The sequence below is a fragment of the Ceratotherium simum genome, chromosome 5, assembly GCF_057802395.1.
Source record: "Ceratotherium simum simum isolate JZ-2026a chromosome 5, ASM5780239v1, whole genome shotgun sequence".
Classification (NCBI taxonomy): domain Eukaryota; kingdom Metazoa; phylum Chordata; class Mammalia; order Perissodactyla; family Rhinocerotidae; genus Ceratotherium; species Ceratotherium simum.
In genome coordinates, this window is record NC_141904.1 from 80,070,555 (window position 1) to 80,095,962 (window position 25,408).

Below are 25,408 nucleotides of genomic sequence, written 5' to 3' on the forward strand. Positions count from 1 at the left end.
TTTCCAAAATGCACACACATATGTAAACAGCACCTTGGATCAAGAAGCAGAATATATTACCAGCCTCCTGGAAAGCCCCATTTCAGGGTCTTTTAAAATTAAGCCTAAGATTGACTTTCTGTAAATATTATATTTCTCAGGCTACCCATTATTTTTGGTAAGAGGCAAAATTGATGAAGTTGAAATTTAAGTTGGCAGGAGTGCAAAAGGCAGGAGATTTATCAATGCTGTTAATACTGTATGTGGCAAAGATCAGATCTCAAAGAAAGCAAGGGTTATGCAATTAGTCCACAAATTGATAACAGTCGGGACCTGGTTAGCCATTTTTATAAAGGGGATATGCTACTCCTTATAGTTTGCCAGTTGAGATTTCACATTTTATCATTTTTAAAATACACTTTTTCACATTTTTATATCTCTGACATTGAGATGTAGCACAAATTGATGTTGAATTACATCCACCATCAGCCTGGGGTGTGGCATCTCTCACTCAGTTATCTTTGCCCCCACGTGCTTGCATCTGGTATGAGCTATGCTGTCATCACCTCAGTTGAGTTATGTGCGTTGCTGGTGCTACACATATTGGTGCCACATACTAAGCAGTGCCACCAAAGGCAGGAGAAATTGTCCTCTCCCTCAGAATAGAAGAAAGATACGTCAAAGTCGCAAGTGACTGTGTGACTGATTCAGCAGGACTGCTGGTAACACATCAAACAATAGGAATGCAACTTCCTGCTGACTTTGAAGAGAAGCTCCTTCACTTCCAGTGGCCTGTGACTCAGTAGAGGAAGAGACAAAACCAAATTTGGTCAGGTAAAAGAGGGCTAGCATCAAAACTTGCAAAATGAGCTTGGATGAAAATTCTGTGGAAAATAATGGAGCACAGACATTGATGGTTCCCAGGGAGAAAAGTGATTGAGAAAAGTTAGATCCTGAGTGTGATGAAGTTTTAGGAATACCTTAACCACTTTTTTTTAATACTATAGAGCACACAAAAATTTATTATGTGATTAAAATGTTTGTTTCAATAAATGTGAAAGAATTCTTTACATAAATGCAAAAGAATTCTAAATAAGAACACATTGTCATAGCTTAATTGTAGTGTTTTATATTGCTTTATTATTGTTGTTTTAGTGGTATATTAAATAATGGTGCATCTTACAATGGATGGTGTCAATATCCCTAGCCCCAATTCCTAAGCCATCACCAGAATCCTATGCGAGCCCTCGACAGTACGTTGGCCCATGTTGATGGCTAAAGGGAAAATAGCAATTGACATTTGAATATTTATTATTCATCTGGAATTCTGATAAGTGATTTGCATGTGTTTTTTAATGCTAACATCTCTATAAATTATCTTATTATCCTCATTTTACACATTAAGTAACTTGCCAAAGATTTGACAGATCTCCATTGTCACAGCTGGATTTTGAACCTGCGTCTGTCTTATTCCAAATGCCCTGAATTTAGCTACTCTGCATGTTGCCTCTTAGACAGTAGATACCAGAATCTTTTCTAATCAGCTGTGTCACAGCAAATGTAAGTGTCCAACTTAATGGAAAGAAAATCTTAAAACTTTGGAAAAAAACATTCAGAAGTACAAAGATTTTTATAATGCTTGGGTTACTCTAGCTCAGATGTGAACGCTAGCACATATGCACTAGAAGTGGAACTAACCATCTGGCTGCCTAACACTGATGGTTTAAAGAGCAACGAGGTCATCACAGAAACGCAGCCCATTCTGAAGATGTACAGTTCCTTCACATACCTCACTCCAAAGCCTGCTTTGTTAATAATACTAATTATTAATAATAAAAAGACAACATTCTACTAAAACCTATTCTCCAGTGTGTGGCTGGAGTTTTTAAGCTCTGGGTTATATGTTCACATTTGGTGGCCCCCTGATAAACTTAGAAGCTTTATTCTAAAACTCAGCATTATAAGCTTTTTATATAAATAAAATTTTATCTAAATAAAATTTATTAGTTTATTTTATATAAATAAAATAAAATCTAATGTGCACACCTAGAAAATGCAGTCTCCTACTGCAAAGGAGGAGAAAGATTTCTCTTTCCACTAAGTCCACAAAGACGATCAATTAAGCTAATTAATCTGTTTTGGCATAAACAAAAAGGGTCTATTGATAAAACTCCCCGTCTCCATCCCCCCCTGCAACTTACCTGGTTCTGTTGGAATCATCACAGAACTGGTGTGCTTGGCAATGTTTAAACTCTGTACTTTCAGGAAGCTCAGAGTGTATTGCTAATTAAAATCGTTGTGAGTATAAGACCAAGAGTCTGGGGAAAAGTCAGAATCAGGCTTGGACCAAGTTTTACCAGTTTCCAATGACAGTCTCAGGGGATTTCATTGCTAATCTCAGGCCCACTTGGAAATCATCACTGCCTCCGGCCCATGTTTTGCCTTCTCCTGGTGGCAGCATGCTGTCTCCTCTTGCTTCTCTGTAAGCAGCTGTTTGTGAGGAGGTTGGATGAGGTATGAAAGCCACCATTTTGTGAGCACTTGCACGTGCCAAGCACTGAATGAAGGTTTGAGTGCATCATCTTTGTTATTCTGTGATTTAGTCTTATCATCCCAATCTACAAGTGGATTCTAAGTCACAGAGAGGCCATGTTGTTTATGCAAGGTCATAGAGCTGGGACATGGCCCAGGAGTGACTTGAACCTAACTCTTTCAGACTTCCAAGCACTTAATTTTAACTACTATGTTGTATTTTAAAAAGTGTGGACTTTAGGACAGTCTTGGTTCGTAGTCTGTTTCATCTTCTTACTATGCTTCTTGTGCAAGTGCTTAACTGTTCTATGCTACAATTTCCATATCTGTAAAACTAGCAACAACAACCTTGCTGAAGTTTTATAACTAATGTTCGAGACAACACGTGCCAAGCAACTGAACCAGTGTCTGAAAAATCCTAGGTGGGCAGGACATGTCAGCTTCTCTGCCAAGCCTGCTTTCTCCTGTGTGGTTCCCAACGGAAACTTATCATCTTCAGAGCTAAGACATTTTTGCATCTCATGCCAACAATGAGTTTATAGATGGGTGCTAAAGAATATTTCCAAGAGTCTTTTTCTCATGTTAGGGTCTATGAAAGGCTGATGGATGATAACCCCATGTCTGTTTTCTGACTCTAGGGAAGGGCTAATCCGTTAGAAATGTTAATCTTTCCTGGAGATTGCTATGGGATGTCGTTCAGTACAGGTAGCTGTAACAGTGTCATTCAGATCACCTAATTAAATGATGCCTGCCCTGACTACTCATGGGGAGAGCTCAGAAGGGAATGCAATATATCGATCCCATTCCAGACAAATTCCTGATTATTCTGAACAAATGGAAGGATTGGTAAGGGAGAACTTTAATCAATACATGTATGTGTGTCAGAGGGTTGAAATGAATCTTTCAACCTCTTAGAACCATCTAGCCCTTGCAAATTAATAACTTGATGTTACTTCATTTAGGTACAAAACAGGGACCAAGAAATTATCTTGTTTGTACATTGTCTTTCAAGTGTCTCATCACAGCCACCGTGAATACTTAGATTCTTCCAGAGAACTATTATGCAAGGATCCTGGCAACAAAACTGCAAACTTTACAAATAAGGATTTAAAGATGTTATAAGTCATGAGGTTTGTTCTCCTAGACTTGTTATCAGCATATTCCAAGGGTGCATGCTTGTTTGTCTGATGGGGATGCTCAATCACTGTACTGAGAGAGTATGGTGGCAAAAATCATTCTTCCCTTTTAGAACTGGTAGCTGTTCTCTTGCTGACCACTGGAACCATTGTCTAATTGGTCACTTTACTCTAGGGGCTGCCAGTTTTGCCGTAAGCTGAAAATCTGAATCACAATGACAACTGAGGTACAACTAACATCGATACAAGACTTTATGATGTGCATGGTACCATTCTAGACACTTGACTTATAGCTGCTCATTGAATACATACAACAATATGTCATCATGCCCTTACGTAGGTGACAAAACTGAGGCACAGAGAGATTCAGCTGATAAGTAGAAAAGCCGCAAATCTACGTCCACGCGGTCTGGCTCAGGAACTAAAGTCCTTAATCAGTCTCTTACTGTCTATCCTATTTAAACCCTTATTTATAAAGCGGACTGCCGTTATATTTGTAAAGAAGCGATATGGTTACCTTGCCATTACAAGGAAGCAATAGCTTTGGAAACAAATAGAAGAGGGATAATTTGGAATGGTGCCAAGAAAAAATAATTCTACTACAGTTATTGTCCCTTGCAGACTTTGGTCATTCGGAGAAAAATCTAAACCTTCTCTTTTCAGATGAGCCTTTATTTTATTTCTTCCCTTTTAAAAAATGTCAAGGTTTATTTTTCTGTAAAATAACTTCATCAACACATAATACTCATACTTTGGGTACCTTTTGAAAAAGAAATTGGGCAATAAATAAGTCTTCAAAATTTCAATTGCTTGTGATTGTGGAAATGGATAATTTGCTTTATCCACCAATATTTGACCGCTTACTCTATAAGTTTATGGCTTGAACCCAAGTTGGAGAATAAAGCTTTGACTCAGGCCATTTTATTTTTTGCATGTAAAAGTGAAAGTATAAGAAGGAATTAGGAGCAGACGTGATAGCAGTGAGGGTGAGCACTGCTTTTATCACAGGCCAGGCAACATATCCAACTCTGGAGATACAGAGAGAAATAAATCCCTGTCCTGAAAGCGCTTGCAGTCCAGTTGAGGAGGTAGAAGAACACCACATCAGTCTTGCAAGGAAAAGAATCCTAGTGTTCAATCTGGTGCTGTGTTGAGCATTTCCACTGCGATCTCCACCATCATCTGGGATCTTCCACACTCAGATGTGGAAGGAACAGTCCAGGTCAAAATGCCTCATCTTTTCCCTTTCCTTTTCTTTTCTTGCAGTATCTGAAAAGAGGAAATAACAATGCAGTTCTTATTCCAAGAGGCCCTTGGAATCAGTAAAATTCTAAACCAAATCTTTCACCTTCTGTTCTGTTCTTTGAAATCATATAATAACCCACTTGTGTCTATGAAGCCATGGACCACTTAAGAAAACACCGTTTCCTTGTATAACTTGCTCTAGGTGGAAGGTAGCATTTGATTCCTTCTTTCAGGGTGGCTTAAGTTATACCCTAAAGACACGGTCCTTCCAGGTGTCAGAGTCCAATGCCCACCACCAACTGTCCTCATTTTCCCCCAGTCAATTCTTCAGTCATTTCAGATCACAAAGAGGAAAAGATGCAATATTTCAGATAAGAAATCCTAGTTTAAAACCCCAAATTCCATCTTTACAACTGTGTGAAGTTGGGCAAATCCTTGGTCACTCTAGGCCTCAGTGACGTCATTGTAAACTAGAGCATCGGTAATCACTTATATGTTTGCACTAAAGAGTAAATGCGGCTTCTCAAATAGCCAAGCTCAGAGAAGTTACCCAGGATATAGTCCTTTCCTTATTTTTTTCCTAAAGTTTAAACCATGTTTCTTGCCATCTACAAACCTGAAGGACCATATTGATTCATCTTCAGTCAGATCCCAGAAGGAACTGGACCTCGTAAAAAACATTAATATGTATAGGAAAGAAACTTAACTATCACCATGGATGACAAAAATAGAAGAAAAATTTCTGTCAAAGGGAAAACTATTTTCCTTATGCTTAATTATATATAAAAACTCAGAGAGGACTTCACCACTATGTTAAACCTTTTCAAGATAAAGGAATACGATTTAATCTAGTATATCGTTTTGCCCTCTCCCACAAAAAAATAAATTACAGAAAACAATAGTTTTTTTTACATAGGATCAAATGGTATTATATGTGGTTAATTTGAGTGTTGGGCCAGCTCAATCCTTCCAATTCCTGTAAAAAAATAAATAAGAGGATGAAGAAAAACTGATTCCTCCTTTCTAATGCTGAGATAAAAATCCCATCTTTTCATGTGGTTTCTGTGGTACCCAATTGACAATCATGAGCCAGTGCCTTTGGAAACTTCCTAGAGATAGTTTTTGGCTTTTTAAATCCTAAAACACTGAGAATAAAAAAGTAAATGAGTTTTTTTTTTTTATTTTTTAATCACAAGAACATCAACATGCCCACCTCCCCAAATCTTTGCACATCTACATTACATCCTACCTAGGAGATTACATTTATGTCTTGGAAGTGTAACGTTTATAATCATATCTTGGCTTGCCTTAAAACAATAATTAATCTCTCTTTTCTCGTCTTTTAAATAACAAGGAGCATTCCAATTTCTTGGCTTTAATACCTAGCAACAGCTTTCCTACAGAATCCCATTAAAAAAAATTAGTTGAATTTCCCAGTTCTTCTCTGTCATTTATCCTTTACTAGAAACTGTGTGTGTGTGTATGTGTTTGACTAATCAGATCATTCTGGCATTCCAGTGCTGTGTATGTTTTTGCATAACATCCTCCAGGATGTTCTTTAAAATTATCTAGTATTGTTTGCCCTTAATGATACATTCATATTTTTAGGGATGGATTTTGTCCATAATTTCTTTTTACCTCCCCAGAACCTTTCAAAACTGGTCTCTTGAAAAACATCACATGATGATTTTACTGAACATGTTCTACTTGAAATTGTATACCTGCTAGGTGTTAATAAGCTGTTCTTGCCTGGCGATAGCAGTCTGTGGTGCCTTCCTGAGATTTTACATACATGATTGTACTGGTGGGGCATGTACCTTAGAAACCTCTCAAAGTGCTCAGCCAAAAGAAAAACAATTAACTCTCAAATATATACTTTTCAGTTTTCACCATTATTAGATATTTGAGGTACAAAGTGAATATTTTGGGTGGATCATTTGAAATGTACTCTAACATAATCTGGGACTGAATATTTCCTTGTAGTCTCTCATGATATGTCAAATCCTGTACATTAAAGGATTGTCCTAATTGTTTCTGTGAGCTTTTCCTCTGTTCTGGTTAGAATCAGGAATTAGGTGTCTATACACAAACACAGTTTCATTATTTTATAAATTCGGATTAGATTTATTCCAAGTAGAGCAAAATCAGGTCACTTTCTTAGACGATGACTTCAGCTCACATTTCAAAATTATGGGTGCTTCTGATTTACATAGCTCATTTCCTCCCATTGTAAAATCTGTTTACATGACATTTATCTTGCTTTGATTTAATGTGTTTTTTCCTTGTAAGGCTTTCTAGAGAGGACAATCTTTCATTAAGGTAGAAAATGATAACTTTTTTTCCCCACAGTCCTGCAAATAAATCCCAAGAGACTGAGAGAGAAAATAAACAAGCATAAAAAGTCTCTGATAATATTTGAGAACACTGAAGACTTTGAGATATTTGACTCTGGAGGAAAATCAGAAGAAAGGGGTAGCCAAATCATTAGGGCTGCGAAAAGCTGAAACACACAGTGACTGAAAGAAATATTCATGTACTAGAAAGCCTAAAACAAAAACAAAAACCTCTGAGTCAAGAATGGAAAAATTGAGATTTTGTATAGGAGACTAAATTCTGCATATCTAAGATCTCAAGCTCCCAAATCCACACTTGAACAGTATGTGGTTGTCAAACTCCACCTTAATTTACATAACATGTTTAGGAAGTAAAAAGCTGGAAAGATTTGTGGTTTTCACTCTCTATCACAAATATAGTCAATATTAATTTTAATGTTTCCCAGAGGATTGCACAATATACTTCTCTTGCTATAGGAGTGACTAATACCTTTAGGTACCAAACATTTTCTATCAGGCATTTATAGTTTTGTGGGAACATGGTAAGACCTGTTAAATAATCAACTCCATGAACAAATTATACAAGATTATACTAGCATTCTACTGCATATATTTAGATGTATTGCAAAAAAAGTTATATTTCACATTAAATATGCAAACATTTTCAACATGTGTGGACTAAAGGCTATTTCCCACGTTTTAAACCAGCTAAAATCTCAAATCCGTAACCTATTTGGATCAAATACTTTAACGTAAGGTTAAAAAGCTCTCATAACAGTCAACATGTCTGGAGCCAGTTTTATACTTAGACCACAATACAGTTACCTTTATAAATTTCCAGAGAAATAGTTTTTATTTATTAGGACAGTTGGAATTATAAAACTCAAGTAGAAGGGAATCTTAAATTGTCACCAAGCTTTGTCATAGCTTATGTGCCCTCCACCATGCCCATATTAACACCCTGCAATTACTGAGTTGCAACGCTCATCATGCTTTGTTACTGTGACGTTTTTTTCTTCTCTGTCCAAATCTAGAGATTAAGCTCCTTAGCCATCTTATGCTCTGAGCCTCAGCAAGTTTCCTGACATGTACAGATCTCAATAAATAGTTATTGAGTTTAACTGTAGGTGAAAAAGTGTAGGAGACTATACTTATCATAAGGTCCTTCTACCTCTGCTAGTGACTTTCATTTAGATGTGGCTCAAGAACTCAATATACCTTATGGCTGTTTTCATTAAAACGAAGTGACTAAATGACCATGAATCTCAGCTGCACTTATAAAAAGCAGGACCATTTGACCTTTGCTATAGTTTTAGATTCTCTGCGTGGTTTTTCCATCCATCCATCCATCCATTTTAAAGAATTATGTTTATGATACTTTGCCTTTCAGATAGTAGATTTGTTCATGAATGTGTGAGTACCTTCTTGAAGCCATTATGATTTACTTTTTCTCAAACCTATGCCCCATTCTAGTGTATTTAAGTGCTGTCTTAGTCCATTCAAGCTGCTATAACAAAAATGCAATAGACTAGGTTGATTATTTATTTTTATTATTTTTTAATTTCTTTTGTTTATTTCTCAGTTTTGGAGGCTGAGAATTCTAATATCAAGCTGCTGGCAGATTTGGTGTGTGGTGAGGCCTCACTTCCTGGTTCATAGATGGCCATCTTCTCTCTGTGTTCTCACATGGTGGAAGGGGCAAGGGAGGTCTGTGGGGTCTCTTTTATAAGGGCACTAATCCCATTCATGAGGGCTCTGCCTTCATGACCTAATCACCTCCCAAAGGCCTGAACTCCTAATATCATCACATTGGGGGTTAGGATTTCAACGTATGACTTTTGGGAGGGGACCTAAACGTTCATTCTATAGAAAGTACCAAATTCAGATATGAACTCAGCTTCCCAGAGATTCTTACAACACAGACTCCAACATGATCCACTCTTCTTCTTACCTCTGATTCTTTTCTATCTCCCACCCAATCTCAATGAAGGGATAATTCATCCCAAAGAGCGACTGAGCATGCGTTGAACATCTATGGACATAAGGGCACCTGGAGCCACCATAGTGTAAAGAGTAGTGAGGGGCAGAGGTGGAATTTATGGATAATGGTGAAAACAATAACAAAACATGGTGACCAAACCTAACCTTGGTGAGAAATGTGTTACGAGTAGCTGTGGGTGTACATGGCTAGGAAGGTGAAGTATAGCAGCCCATTTGCAGACGTCTGGGCAGCCATTTCTGCAGTATGATCCTATATTTACTACATTTTGCCCAAAACATAGTTCTTTATCATGACTAAAGTAGTGTTAGTCATGATAGTTCTTTATAGATTGAATCTATAAAGATCAAATTACATAAATTTTGAAGACTAAATAAGGATTTAAAGTGCATTGAATACTGTATATAATAAATTTATCAGTTGTCAAAACACAAATTAAAAAAAAAGAAACCCTTATTCTGAAAGATAAAATGACTGTTAAGACACATATTAAGAATTAATCAAAATATTGGTATCTATGTTTTAATATGATTAGCTCTTCAAACTGTATAAACTAATTTTGTAAAACTACATATTTCACCAGGATGACTTTTACAGAAAATGGTAGTAAAATGCTTTGAAAACTGTGGCTGACTTACCTATACAGCAATTATCTAACTTTTATTCTACTTTGAAAATACCTGTGAGCAAAAGATATTACACTGATAAAATATTGGAAATGGTAAGAGAACATTTCCTGCGTCTGGCACATGTTATTCAGCAAACATCTGTCTGGGTAGATACCTGCCATTAGATATAAATTACTTTTCAAAAGTAATAGTTAGCTTTTAATTCTAAGGTAAATCAAATAGTGAAAGCAACTAATAAGCTCTTAGCAAGGATTTTATCATGGGAAAGGGCATCTGCTTAACTTCGAATATCAGCGTAGGAACAACTTGGTAGCTATGAAAAAGATTCCTGGGAATTTTTGAGAAGGTTTCATTTTTCCTGTTGAGACGCATATAGAAATTATGCACCCTTGCTCAAAGTGAAATTGGTAAATCAGAATCACTATAATCAGAAACATCTCATCCTTGAACATGTCAGTGGTGAATGCACAATTCCCACAAATGATTTGCCCATCTTGTGTTCGTCTTTTTCTTCTTCATCCTCTATTAATATTTACTTCTGTTTATCATCACAATAATGTTTGCCACGAATTTTTAAACATATTCTTCTGTTCTTCTTTTTAGCTGGTTAGATGAGGATGACCAATGACTTAGGGAAGTTGGCGTGTTTGAATGGTGGCGCCAATTGATTACCCTACCTGAATGGCTGTCGTGTGCTCTTCTTAAGGAAGTGGGATGCTCTGTTGTTCTGGAATACACTACATTAGGGATAATCTTTCTGATTCACTCACTGTTCTCTCCATTGGGGGCTTCTCAATAATTCTATCATGAGCTTTGGGGGTCAGTGCTTTCTTCGTATTAATGTCTCCCTTTGCCTCATTAATAAAATCTTTCTTGGCTACTTAAATCTTGTCTGCTGGTCCTTTGGTCTAGTCATCAGTTCCTGCAGATCAGTTTGTTATCTGGCCCCACTGCCCCTGAGTTTGGGTTCTCTATTTCACTCAGTTCTATTCTGAGTATATTCCTAGTCCATTCAAAGTAGATGGTGTCCTGGACCCAATCCTGTTCTCTAATGTCCTGCTCTTATCTTGACCTATTGCCTCTTCTTATCTAGCAATTTTGCATCTATTTCTCCCTTTTCTCTACCCCCTTAATCTGCTACTGCTTATCCCCTGGTGTAATACATGATCAGTTGTGACAGAGCTGCCATGGATGCCAGAGATTGATTGTTTTTATGGTGTTTTAAGGGTATAATTGAAACAAAAGATGTTATTAAATCAAAAGTTATAAACTCTGACCAGTAACAGTACTCCCTGAATCTGACAATATCATGATTGAAGAAGCACCCCAATTTCAGGAAAGTTAAAATGTGATGTATAGAATGCTTAGATTTGAAGAAATGTGGTAGTGCAGGGCCTTTTACCCCTAAAGAGGAGGGCTATACATAATCTAGAATTATATGCAAAATCAAGACTTGGGGTGGGGTTCAAAACGAGATTTGGAACCTGGTTAACCCAGAATAATTTTGATTAAAATTATCTAATAATTGATAAAATATTCATTACTTTGCCAGGGTAGATACAAGAAAAATTTAGCTCTTTTTCAGTTTCTCAGAGCACATCAACTACTCTTTTCCTTAATAACAGAGAGGTGGTTCAGTCATTTATTAATAGACTCACTTCTATCCAGGGCTCTTTCCCCTCAAAATGAACAACTTTTGTGAAGAGAAAGAAAATGGACCCAAGAGAAAGATATTATTGTAAGATAATAATTAAATATATCCATGTTACAGTCCCGCAGTCTAATGATGCCTTTTGTACCTGAGACATACTATGCTAGCCTAAGATTAATATTCTTTTTTACTTCTAGCATTTCCTTTATTTTTGGTCTCGTGTCCCTCCTTGCATATGTGTTTCGATCTCTGGGTTTTTCATCGAACATGTGTAGAATAAAGATTGCCCATTGTGGGAAAAATTAATCTGAGATTTGAAAAAAACAAATCTCTTTGGCCAACAAATTTTTAGACCTTGCATACAACTGACTAAAGATAAGAAGGTTATAACATCTCCTTAATCCATTCTGAGCTAAAGTCTCCTACTAAGTCTTGGCTGTATAAATATTCCCACCACAAGCTACACATTTGCTTATTTTCTGCCTTTTGAACGCTGGCACTCATTTATCTCCCAGTGCCCTGTTGGGCTGCATTCAGCATGCTGACATGACAGATTTTAGTTAGCCTTATAAGGGGTGCTATGCAAAATGGCTGTTTCACGTCTCTCCATACCATTAGAGACTTGTTCGCAGTCAAGATATTTACAGCGAGAGGGTTCTTTTCGTCGTTGTTGTTCACATTTTCTGTTGTTTTAGTTGCCGTCGTCTTCGCGATTACTTCCTTCTCAGGGCGGTGAACCAGCTAACGATAGAATCCCCTACATATCTATTTTGAGAGTGAGAGGCTTGCCTTGCTTGTGGTGGTAGAAATAGGATTTATCCATGAAAATTGACAACTGAATTGTCACCTTCCCCTCAGGTGGTTTCCTAATAATAATTTGTTCTGTGCAGTGTCAGGAAATGGAAGAATAGAAAAACAGAATCACTTTTACTGCTGCAAAGCAAACAGGATCAAGGCAGCCTGGGAGCCAAGGAAAGTCACACTGGAAATAGCTCCAAGGTGCTGGCTGGCTGTGAAGATGTGCTATTTGGGAAGGTTACTCAGGTGGTTCAAATTGCTTCCAGCCTGAATTGAACTTGACTAATGATGGGTTCAGTGATTTCTATCCCAAAATAGGCTCGTGCTCTGGTACTTTGTTAAGATTTGAAATTACCTTTCTGAAAGTGCCATCTATTATTGTAACTCTGCACTCAAACTCCCATTTTTAAGTAGTCAATGGACGTCAAATGTTCAACACTCAGACAGAGGGCAGTGAATTGAAAATGATCCAGAGTGTTTTAATTGCCATGCTCTAGCCAGCATAGCTTATTTTAAATGGCTGTGGTTAACCACTAGTCACATATGAAACCCTGATAGTTTGTTAACTTTGACAGGAGTAAGGTTTGGTGGTTCAAAGAATGATTAAGCTTGGAAGCGCCTGGGCATCTTGCTTGTCAGTGTTTTGTTTCATATATGATCTTTCACTGTTTCCAGGACTATGTGGGGTTTGGAGGGGAACTGAGTTAATTACTATTTACATCATGAGGAACTTAAAAGGATCCTTAATTCACAAAAAGTTAAACATCCCAAGATAAAAGGTGTTGTCTTTTAAAAGATGTTTGAGTTACCCACCCCCCACTGTCTTTCTTTCTCCGTCTTCTGTCTCTCTGTCCTTTTTTTATCGTCTGTTAATCTTTTCATTTTCCACCTTCAGCGTATCTCTGTCTCGCTTTCACCTTTGTGACTGTCCTCCGTGTTTTCTGATGGCTAGGAAACTTTTAGTTTGTTTAAAAAATGCGTTTGGACACACACCATCTTTCTGAGATATTGGGAGCAAGATACACAAAGATCCCTTTAAACAGGTTGAGTAAACTTCAATTATCTAAATGTTCTACTTCAGACAAGTTATACAAAGGTAGGCAGTGGTCAGAAGCTGCAAACTACTCCAAATTGGCATGATGTCCATCTTAAAAGGAGTTCATTACCTCACTAAAAAGTGATGTCACTTGTGAAATTATCCAACACTCTGGCCTTCTACTGGGAAGGTGGAAGGAGGTATTTGGGGAGATGTTCTTCTATTTGCATTTCTAGAGAGCAGCCACCTTTACTACATATTTACAAGGTCACATCTTTCTCTTCCCTAAATGCCTGAAAAGAGATCACATCTCTCTGTATCCCTAACATCTTCCACAGGATGGCTCCAGCGAAGTGTTTCAGTGAACAGAACTGATCAGAGAGAGGATCAGACCAGTCAATGTGGATAGATTCACCACCGCTACAAAGAAAATGGATCAGTGCATCTAACTCCAATGACAGTGCTGTATCTTCTTTTACAAATTAGAGTTCATGTTTCAGTATCCATTTTCCTTATCACCAATAACTGTTAAATTCAAGGTGACTACCTTCTACTCCAGTGTTGGTAATCTTCAGAAAAATTTCCAGTTGGAATATTCCTTAGGATGTATAAAGGTTTTTAGTTTTATTATTCTTAATACTAGCTAGGAAGATATATCCTTTTAATTATATATTATATATATAGTATTTATCATTAGTAATATATACAGGATAGTAATAGTCAACGTTACTTATACTACACATACATACAACACACATAAATGGGATATGTATAAATATTATGTTTCAAAACCTAAGAGAAACTAGCTTAGAATTTTATCACATTTTTGTTACTTCCAATATTGTTTACCTAACCCAAATGACCAATTTTCAAATTTGGAAAATTGTGGGTGAATTCTCTATCAGAAGTGCAGAAGTCAAAGCTCCTTAATATGCTTATTGATTTTACTATGGTAATAGATTAAGATCAGAATGAGAAGTGAACTCTTTTTCTCTGAGGTATAATAGCGCCAGCCTGGGAAAATAGGATTCTTTTAAGTAGGAAGCACACACAATATAATTTTGGAGAGATAAAGGTGAAAAATGGGTAAGAGAAGACTAGGCGAGTTCAAAATTAAATATATGTGTGGAGTCCTTTGCTTTAAAAAAGTCTGGTGGATATAAAACAAAATGACAACTATTAGATAAAAATTAGAAGAAGCTCTTTACCTGGCATAGTAGTTCTTCAACTTTCAAAAAAAACAAAACATTAAAGTATTGATCTCCTTGAGTCCATTTAAAATCTGATTATGACTTTTTTTTTCAGAGTATACTCATTCACTATAAGAAATGAAACGCATCTTCATAGCTTTGCTTGACATTTTAGCTGGGAAATTATCTTTTCTTTCTTTCTATTTTGTTTTCTGTGCATGAATATAAACATGACTTAAGTCTGACTGCTGGAAACCAGACACCTAAATACCCATAGCTCGCTGCTCTCAGATGCATGGGTTGATCATGGTGACATTTGGATCTCATGGTTTCTTCATTTGGGATGATAGTTTATAGCTATAGGTGTTTTCTTGTCCTTGGTAGCAGAGAAATCAAGAATTGTAACTTCTTAATTGCTTAAAGTGGAGTAGGTTAAGAGAACTATCTTTCCAATCCATGGAGGAATGTTACAGCTAAAAAGAACCTAGGAACCTGAAAAACTATCAGACAGTTACCTTTATGCTAAGGTTAGGAGAAAAAATTTTTTGAATGAGTATTAAACTTGCCCACGTTAAAAACATTTAAAAAGAATCTTAGATGAGAAAAGCTTGAACGGTTTTAGTGAAATTTCATAGATGTTCAGAGCAGAAGAATTGGAAGTTATAAAGGCCATGCCATTAGAAGTACATCAATTTAGTGCCTGGAATGTTTTCGTGTAAATAGGAGTACTGTTTGGGGGTCATTATAGGGTAATCCTAATGGAAGTGTACTCCTAACATCACTTATCACCTGTGGTCAACATATGGTTAATATCCTATTAGAGAATTATAGGCCATTGACTTTATCTTCTTTGCTTTGTTCACAATTGTCTTAAAGATTGATTTCATCAGAACTAAATTGTCAACTGTATCTACTTACCAGTTCCCTGACCTAGAGATGTACATGGCCAACACTTATCCATCCTTCAAGATTGTGGCAGTGATCGTCACTTTTTCTTTATTCCTTCTTCTTTAGTAGTAGACTTCAGTTTTATCGGGGGCGACAATGTACATGGCTAAACAACTCCATTTTTCAAAAATCTTTTCTTGCAAGTAGGTGTGACCATGAAACTGTTTTGGATAATGATATGTAGGTGGATGTGTTCTGTGCAAAGCTGGGAAGGTGCCTTGAAAGGACTTAATTCAATTGGAAAATGTATCCCTTTGTCTTTTTCTACATCTCCCATCTTGCTTCTTGGAATGAGTCCATTATTGCTGGAGCTTCAGCAGCATCTGGGACTCGCAGTGACATTGAGGATGGAATTGACATGCTAGGAAGGTAAAGCAGAGAAATACAAAGAACTTGAGTCCCTGGTGACCATGGGACTGCCATACCAGCTCTGGAATGTTTACCTATCAACTTATTTTAAGTGAGAGAGAAGAAACATTTTTAAGCAACTGTTATTTTGAGTTTTCTATTTTTAAAACCAAACCAGTTCATAATTGGTATTGCTTAAATATCAAAATAAGTCTTTCTAATTTTGAAATGTAATATAAGAGGAACTTGAACACTTTGAACAGTATGGATTTTTGGAAATATCACTGGAGGACCTAGTTAAAAGATGTGATTCTAGTCGTTTCTCAGTAATGCTATGGCAATGAGACTTTTGGTAAATTGTTTTCCCTCTCTAAGTATTGTTTTCTTCTGTAAAAATAGAACTCTGACTCCACTAGCCCTAACATCCCATCCTTGACCATTTGAGATACCTTGTCCTTGCAACCTGGCATCTAAAGGATGAGATCAAGGAGAGGACAAAATGCCCAAGTCCAGCCAATGCGTGCCTCTAATAGGAATCCATGCATTATGGAGGGGATTAGTAACGCCATCTCAAAATCTTTCCCGAAGCAACCTTGTTAAAATACAGCTAGTGTGCTGCCTCTGATGACATTCTTTCTCCTCCTCAATCTCCACAGGAAGCAGTCAACCTAAAATGTAATTAAATGTGAAAAAATACGCAATCATGGTAATTGGAAGATGATATGGTGGCAGGTGGTGTGATAGCAGAAGTTGCAAGATATAGGGAAGGAATATTAAAAATGGTAAATTCTAAAACAAATCAATATTTCCAACAATGTGCAGTGAAGAGAACACACCAGGCTATTTCAGTCTAAAAAATATCTTGAAAATTTTACAGGAGGTAATTTCTCACACACATACTTAACCAAGGAACAATCTCCTGATTCCAGGTCCCAAAATCTGCAACTAAAATGGAGATGGGTGTGTCTGGACCAATGAAAGACAGGAGTGCAGAAACCAGTACAACTTCCACTGGCTTACAGTTTACAGTTCTGTTTAACGGAAATTCAAATATTTCACAACAATTATATCAAGATCTATTAACCCCGGAATTTCACCAAAATTTTGGACCTCTGGCTAAGACTTCACTCTTCCAAAAGCTTTACCATTTGTTTTTCATTTTCTATTCTTCTATGCCCATCCAGGAACTAGGAAGAACTGAGAGAGAGAAATAGACAGATGTTCATTCAGCTTTGCTTCTTCCACCAATTCCTGTGATCTGCAGGCAGGGAGATCCTAGTTAACAAAGTGAGCAAATTCCTTATTCCCCCTGCCAACGGGGAATAGCCTCCTTCAGATAGCAAATGAAACCATGAAAACCTTTTGTCACAGAGACTTTGTTGAAGAATCAATGACACTTTCTCTAATTGAATCATTGTTGAGTGATGCTGGTATCCAAGTGAAGGAGCCTCTTCACTAGTTATTACATTGAAGGTTTTTGAGACTTGGTAACTCTTGGGATTTCTGTTTGTGTATCAAACTATTCATCCAAGAGGGCAATAATGGATGTTAGAATGATTTTGTATATTTTGTTAGTCTCTGAAGTAATTATTATAATAGGAGAAGAAACAAAATAAATTTAGATAGGTATTAATTTTATTTCATCATCTTACCCTATCCTTTTCTCTATAAATCAAGTGGAATTATGAATTCTACCTGTAAGCCATACAAGTTTCTCTACTTTCTTCAAAATAACCCCACATCTTAGTTACTCCATACATTTGCTTTCACCATTCTCTTCCCTAGGAAAGGCTTTCCTTTGCTTCTTTACTGAGGGTGTCTGCCTCCTGTCCTCCAATTAGCTTAAACAATACCTCTTGGTCATATCTTCTCCAATCTTCCTGTGTTAAATAGTTGTTTTCTCCTCAGTGACTTTTCAGTATTTGATTTAGACTAGTTTCTCCCACCAAAGTGGTTTCTGGGGAACAATAATCATATAAAACCGAAATAAAGATTCTGGGGGGAAAAGGATTGTGGAACAAATATGCTTTGTAAAAGCCACATATTATGTCCCCCCATTTGGTGAGTAACAATGCATGAATGCACTCAGGGAGTTATTTATGCATTCTTTGTATAATTCTTTGATGCTTACAAGCATGTCAAACTCATATTAATTTGAAATGGTGACTACATAGTTGTCATGGGACAGACATAGTTACTTGTCTGCCAAATAATCATTTACTTACCTGTCTTATTCCTTGCTGAGAGAACCCAGATTTTTTTTTCTGGTGATAAGAAACCCATCATCTGAGATTGAAGCATAAGCCATTCAGGTACTCTTGTTTATTCTTGCCCGTGTTTAGAGTAAAGATGATAATATGACACAGTTCTTGCCAATGAGATGTAAAGAAAATATGGTGAGGAATGTAACATTCAGAAAAAAACATTTCCTCCTTGATCAAAAGCCAAATAGATAATAAGAGAAAGCCTTCATCTACCAGAGCCCTCCCTTCCTTCTTTTAATGATGTCATGTGAAGCATGATGCATAGAGCACCAGTATCCACATTATGAAGCCAAGCCAAAGGTTAGGAGAACGTCAGAGAAACAAACTACATCCAGACTTACTTTGTGATTTTGTTATCTAAGTTACTATTAATTGAGTGATATGTTACTTACAGCCAAGAGTATCCTCACTCATGATTTTTCAAACACTAATAAAACTCCAACATTTGTATAAGCCCATAGTGCACATCATGTGATCTGGTAAGATACATAACAGAAAACTTAGACATGGTATCTTTCCTGAAGGAGTCTGGTAGCATACAAACAATAGTAATATGAGAATGAGATGAAAGCTGAGTAACAAGCAGCAGAATGATGAGGAGCAAGAAGAAAGGACCCTTTGCTTAGCTGGAGAGAATCAGGCAAATTTCCTAAAGCAGTTTGCATGTAATCAATCTGGATCTTGAAGAAGTCCTCGGGTTTAAATAAGCAAAGATATGCAGCAGGTACTCAAGCCTATACGAAAACAAGACGAGGCCACAGAGAAGTAAATATGTTTGTCCTATAGAATGAAGAAAGCTGGTCTGATAAATTTGATTACACACTTACTTTGGAGTAACTGGAACGGTTTTTGTGTCCGTGCTTTAGGACTTTTTGAAGACTTTAAAATGCTAATTTACACTTAGCTTAAATTTTACCTTCTACCTTATCTATAGTACCACCCTAAGTCATTCTCTTATTAAACTGTTTTGTTTTCTTCTTGGTATCTCTCTCTCAATATTTATGTGTTTGTGTGTATGTGCATGTGTGTACCTATATATTTATATATTAGATGGTCACACACTCTAAAACTGATCTATCTCATTAATTACTATATCTGTAGTTCCTAAATTTTACAGATTAAAAGAAGTACTAGTCATACACTACTGGGGTAATATTAAGTTATCTGAATTAAATAATAGAGAATTATTTACTGTGCAGAAATCTTAGGAGTCATTCTTTTTGTATTAACAAATAGTCACTAGATGCTTGTTTATTTAGAATATGAGCCATTTAAAAGCTAAAATAAACAACATAGCTTTCCTTTTTTTTATAAGGGAAAAAAAGTAAATAAGGAATTTTTGTTAAGTAAGCCTCTTTCAGGGAATCAAAGGATCAGCACAGATTTAACTTCACCTTCTGGAACATGTACATCTGTAGTCTTATACAATGAGAATTAATGTGCCTGCAGCCCTGCCATGCCCTGAAAGTGGATTCTGAATCATTAAGTGAAGATTGCATCGTGTTCAGTAGCATTTCTGTTAAGTGCACTTTATTGTGCTCTTTTTGAATGCTGGAATTCATGTAGAGCATAGCACATAGTTTACTACAATGTTCAATTAATTATAACACTCCATTTTCAACCATCCTGAATAATCAAGATCTTTTGACTATAACATACTTATAAAGGTGGCAATGGTTCTCAGGGAGAAAATAAGTTTGGATTTAATTTCATTCTCTCCTGAAAAAGTCTTTCTTCACTTTAAGAATTTCCTGGCTGTGTCCATGTACAGGACTGAGCATTTCAGCAGCATTATCATTGCACAGTCAACTGGGAAACCAGATGATGGAAGGAGGTTGAGAAACACCCTGACCTTTGATAATTGGGAAAGACTGGTGAGTGGAAAGGAAAATATGTAAAGTATTGTAAATATGTAAAATATGTGAAGTATAAAGAGAATCTGCAAGATGTTAAAAATATCTCCTTTCATCCTCACTTTGTGACCATGGTGTTATAACTGCGGTTGTCCTTTTGCACAGACAAACCTCTAGCGCAGTGGTTCTCAACAGTGGCAATTTTGCACAGCCTTCCCCATCTCCAACACACACACATGAGAGGATAAGGGGATACTTTGCGTTGTGTGCAGTCATTTTTGATTGTGATACCTGTGGAAATGCTACTGGCATCTAGTGACAGAGGTCAGGAATGCTGCTAAACATCACCAAGTTCGAGAAATCCTGCTCTACAGAGATTTGACATTAATTTTGCTAACGGAATACCTCAACAGTTAGCCTTTAGTGTTTGGTAAACCAAACCTCTAGACATGAGACTCTGGCCATTGGGGCCTGAAAGAGACCTAAGATCATTTCTAATAAATACAAGAAATGTTAAAAGAAATACTTACTTTGGTTATTTTTTGTTTCTTAATATATGGTTGTTTAGAGGAATACTAGCCAGAGATAATTCATAGACATGTAGGATTAAGAAGGACCCTGAATGGTCATAAAAATAATTTCACCCCTTTTCTTCTCTGCATTCCTCCAGTAAAGTGTATGCCAATGATTTTGATGGTGCCATGTTAGGAGGGAAACTTTACTTTGTACTTTGTCATTTTATGCTACAGAGATATTGGTGGAGGCATTTCTCTAATCTACAGAAAGCCTCAGAGAGCCTATTTACAAAATGCACACACACATACAACTCCTTACGCACTTTTAACTACGATGCCTGTCTAAGCAAATAGCACTAGACAGAACAGCACTGCATGTGAGTAGGTACAGAAAACTTTCACTTTGTAGATGTTCCACATTTGCCCTATGATGTAGCGTGGACTCCTGTGATTAACTCCATTTTATGGATAGAGAAATAATCCCGGAGAGTTTGTCTATCTTGATGACAGCTACATGTGTTGTTGCTGTTTTGGCTGCTATTAACCACCTAAAAGTCTCAGTTTTCTCCTGATTTTCTGTTTCATAAGAAATGAGGAGAGACAAGTTCTATGTGACATTTTGTCTCCAGCTCTGCTCCTAACATTTGCCAACTATGAGATGTATAATATATTTAGATTTCCCCACCTTTCCCTGGCAAAATCGTTCTCATCATCTTCATCATCATCAGTAACCACAGACTTATATTGTTTCCTTTCAGACATTTCAGTAAGAAAAATGTTTCTTGTGTCTAGGAATTCTGACATTGCCTTGATATTGCATCTCACTTGTTCACGTTGGCCTAAATCAGGTCATGTGATTCCCCTTGTGTCAATCCTGTGGCTAAAGGAATCTTGTGTTCTGATTGGCCAACTTGTGTCATATATGCCAACATTTAGATCCTGAAGTACAGTCATCTCTACCTGAACCATTGGAACTCAGAGATGAGGAAGGCAAAACAGTGAATATTTATGACAATAATATTTTTACCTATTACAGGTTGTTGCAAAAATTTGTGAGATTATATACATAAAGTACTGCACATCTCCAAACCCAGTATATAGAGAGATTTAATAAAACAGTAATAATAAGAAAAATAACAGCATTCTTTGAAATATGTATTATATGAATTTGACTTGCAATTCACACACAAAACCACTTGGTTTTCAAGAAAATGATTATTACCACTCACAGAATATTGAAGGTATTTTGTGTTATGCAATTTAAGAAATGAAAGGCAAAGGAAAAAAGAGTTGCAATACTTGATGATAATCTCTGTTATGAGTAATTTAAAGTTGAGTGAAACTCAAGGTTTTAAACTAATTCAAAATTATTAGTCATTCCTCAGTACTTTGAAATAAATAAATACAATCAAAAATCAGAACTGAAGCCCAACAATCCTAATATGAGCAGAGATGTTACCTAAGAAAAAGATAAGTATAAATCAAAGTGAGTGATGCTTTAAAGAAGGAGCCTGAAAATATTATTCAATCATTTTCCCCCTTTTTGGGATCCATATCAATAAAGCTTAATAAGAACTAAGAGTGAAATTACTGCTAACTGTGAACTTAATCATGTCCCACTGGGAGTTCATTAGTATCTCAACAGGTACACTGAAGCATTATCTTAATTGCACATGATACTTCCAAAAATTGCCTTTTACAGGTTTTGTGGAAACTACCCTCTGGAACCAGTGTTAGCACATTTTGTTCTGAAAATTCACTAGGAACATGGGACTTTGCAGCTCAGGCACCTATCCAAAAATAAGAAGTTCGCAGGTGACTGACTTTGTCACAGGCATTGCCCTTATAATATAGAGGTAGAAGCTCAAAATGCGTGGAACCAATTTCAGATCTCTCATTATTTCTGAATAAATGAAATGATTCCTTTATTTTTATAAATTTTTAGGAATTTATTTTGATGAGAATCAAGGTTGTGTTGGAGTATTGGTGGCAATTTGGATTTTTAAAAATATTTACATTAATCTAATCTGGCCCATGTCTGGACTTGGATCTTCAGTTATTGTGACAGATGTTGACACTAAGATGATGCCTAAAGCAGAGTGTTTTCAAGCCCATGGGATCCTATTGTCTAGTAGCATTTGACTTTGTAGTGATTATGGGATAAAGTTAAATACAGAAGGGTTCAATCTTGTCAGCACTTGGAAAGTGAAAGTGCATCACACACTCATAATATTTGATTTTGTGTGTATTAGAAATAACAGAATTATTTTCTCTAGATTTGTTTAATATATTCCTTCTTTTCCTTTTTTTTTTCTGTTTCGATTTGATAATGCAATGTTAACATAAAATAAAAGCATTTAACTAGGACCAAGGGCCCAGGACCCCAAATACTGTATCCTTCTTGCATCTGACAGCCAAGCCTGGTTCCAGAGGGGAAAAAAGTGAAGGAGACAGCAGGGCAGAATCACTCTGTTTAAAACGATAAATCCAAGTATGTCCTGCAGGGTTAGACTGAACCATGGGTACTGTGGTATATGTTACCTGGAGTTACCAGGCCTAAGAGAAAAAACAGATGATTCCCTAGGTCCCTTTACCCTTGAACTCCCATCCAGTGTCATCTTGTCCTATATTCCAATGATGAGGAAGAAAATCTCAGGGAAAACAAAGGGCAAGAAAAAGTGTTTGCTCCCCTGCCTAAAGCTGCCCATCACAGCCCCTCCCAGGGCAGGGATAACTTCCAAGTTCTGTGGGTCCCTCTGGCTGCACTAATCATGCAGCGAGGGACTCTGTTCTCTCAGGATTATTCCACTCATTCATTTACTGGCTTACTCATTCCTTCAACAAATACGTATCAGGTTCCTATTCTGTCCCCAAGACAGTGCTATCTAGTAATAAAATGATGAACAAGGTCCTTGCCCTTCATGAGGGTAAGTACTCTCCAGGAAAGGTGAGAACAATAAACAGATAATTATACAGATAATTGTTTAATGAGAGTTGTGACACTTGTTACCAAAGAAAACTACAGTGTTCCAGAAGAACTCATCAATTGACCTGCCTATAAACTAGTGCTTTCAGGGCAAACATTGGAGAGCTTAGGAGAGGGCCTTGAGCAGCTGTTAGTGATTGATGTGTATCACTAATTGGATATAATTTAACTTTTGATTATTCTTTCAGTCCACCGAAAGAATTCAGGCTCCACAATCACTTATATTGGTGACATAGGAGTATTGATGACTTGAAAGTTTTTTTAATTATTCTTGAAATTAATTTTCCCCTAGCCTTGTTTCTTTTAGAATTATAGGAATTCTTAGGACTTTAAATGTGCATAAATATTTTAAGGGTTAAATTAGGAACTGAATGAATTGGACTTTTTTTCTATTTTAAGAATAAAGTATGGGTTTTGGAAATATTACATCTGATGGCCTGAAGAATGATGGTTTTTGTTCTGTCTGCTTTTTAATGTTTAAAAAGGGTCAGGAAAGTTGATTTCTACATAAATTTTAAATGATAACTTTGAGGTGTGAGAACTGCTCTGTCTCAAAACCTTGATTACATGTACTTAAAACTCGTTTTGTGTCTTGTAGTCATTGTCACCTGATTCATATCTTGGGAGAAATAGTTGAAGAAACTGAGGAGACTTTTTTTGAGAAAGAAACTTGGTGGAGGGGGATACTTTTTCTACTATTTGAAGACACTCATAATACTATGAATGCTAGCTAAGACTGTATTTTGGAAAAATGAAATTTTAACTGATAATCTTAATTCTTCATTTGACTATACATTTTTCAAGATGAGAAATTAGAATAAATACCAATTGGTTTTCAATGCTGTCTGTTGAGAAATAGGAAAAAGGAAAGCTATTTTTACCACTATCATTCTTGTTTTCCTGGAAATTCTAGCTGATGTTAATTAGAAAAGAAAACTAAATAAATTCTTATATTATGACTTGCTTACCTGGAAATTCCAAGAAAATAAACTGAAAGCTCTTAGAACTAATAAGAATTTTAACAAAGATGTGCAAGGACTACATGGAGACAATTGTAAAATTTTACTAAGAGAAAAGAATGAACAACAGAATAGATGAAAATAGATATTTTCTCATAGGGGAAAAGAAAATATTATAAATATATCAATTCTTCCCAAAATAATTTATAAATATAATGTAATTCTCGTCAAAATCTTAATGGAACTTTATTGTGAACTTGAAAAAATTATGCTAAAGTTCAGCTGGAAAATTAAACATGGATGATTACCCATGGTCATTTTTGAAGGAACAGTTATGAAGAGAGGATGTGTTCCAGCTAATATAGCCCTAAAATACTTTAAGTTTATAAGAACTAAGATAGTAAAACACTGGCCCAAGACTTGGAAGACAGAAAAGTGGAATAGTAGAAAATACACCCCAAAGACCCAAGGGTATTTAAGAATTTAATATATGACAAACGATGGTCTTCCTATCAGTAAAGAATGAGTAATTATTTAATATATGGTGCTGAGGCAAGTAGTTAACCATTTGGGAGGAAAAAAATATAGATTGTTGGTCTACCTTATATAACAACCCCAAGTAATTTCTGTATAGGGAAATATTTAAATGTAAACTTCATATATTTCTGTCATTTTAGTGGGGGAAGGGGCTTGAACAATATTCTAAGAAAATACTCATGGATGTCTACAAAGACTTGAATTAGCTCTGAGAATTTTTTTTTTTTACTTCTAATGATAGTGAAAGCTTGAAAAATTGTAAACATTTAACAATGAAGTTTAGATTTAGGTCAGGTTAGATTTGGCTTAGCAGAATATCATGCAACCAGGGAGAGAGAGAAAGAGAAATGAAAGGAGGAGGGGAGGAAGGAAGGGAAACCAAGATTAAGACTCAGGTTTTCATAATTAATAATATATATGTGCATACCCACATATATGTGCATACACAAAAATGATAGAGATATAACAAA